Source organism: Myotis davidii, unplaced genomic scaffold (genome assembly GCF_000327345.1).
Source record: "Myotis davidii unplaced genomic scaffold, ASM32734v1 scaffold53, whole genome shotgun sequence".
NCBI lineage: Eukaryota > Metazoa > Chordata > Mammalia > Chiroptera > Vespertilionidae > Myotis > Myotis davidii.
The window spans coordinates 6,060,534-6,061,074 of NW_006286140.1; the positions used below are offsets into that span (position 1 = coordinate 6,060,534).

At 44.4% G+C, this 541-nt stretch overlaps 1 long non-coding RNA gene across 1 annotated transcript in view; it reads right to left on the reverse strand.

Moving 5' to 3' along the window:
* Positions 1-213: 213 nt before the first annotated feature.
* LOC107182065 overlaps positions 214-541 on the reverse strand; it is a 19,204-nt gene continuing 18,876 nt past the window's right edge. Inside the window, exon 3 of the long non-coding RNA XR_001512782.1 lies at positions 214-224. This is a non-coding gene — a long non-coding RNA (uncharacterized LOC107182065). The remainder of the gene's footprint in view (positions 225-541) is intronic.

Below are 541 nucleotides of genomic sequence, written 5' to 3' on the forward strand. Positions count from 1 at the left end.
AGTTTCAAATCAACTTTAACCCTCTCTTCCCAAAATTGTCATCTCTGAACCAATGGTACCCCACCAAATTCCTCAACTTGAAGGAAACCAGCTTTCACTGTTTTTATTCTCTATTCACATTACTATTTCGGGTGAGGCTTACAAACACTTGGATGCCCACACCTCCTACGCGGACCCTACAGATACTTTCAAGTGATTATAAAGGAAGAGCGCATTGCTATCACCTAAAGCGGTTAATACACAGAAGCCTGCAAACACACACACACACACACACACACACACACACACACACACACACACACACCGATTTCCGAATCAGGATCTCAGCAGCGCTGGACTAGGAGCTATTATTCTAGGCTGTGATGAAGTTCTAGCTTCATAGTCACCCAGAACACCTTGGAAATTTACCACAATGTTTGATTTTCAGGAAAATTAAACCCCAAAGACCTTCAACCTATCATTTGGTGCAGATACAAAAGACGCTATACTGCCCTTGACCGCCCCCCCCCCTGCCCCAAAGTTAGGATGGTAACAGAAGGAG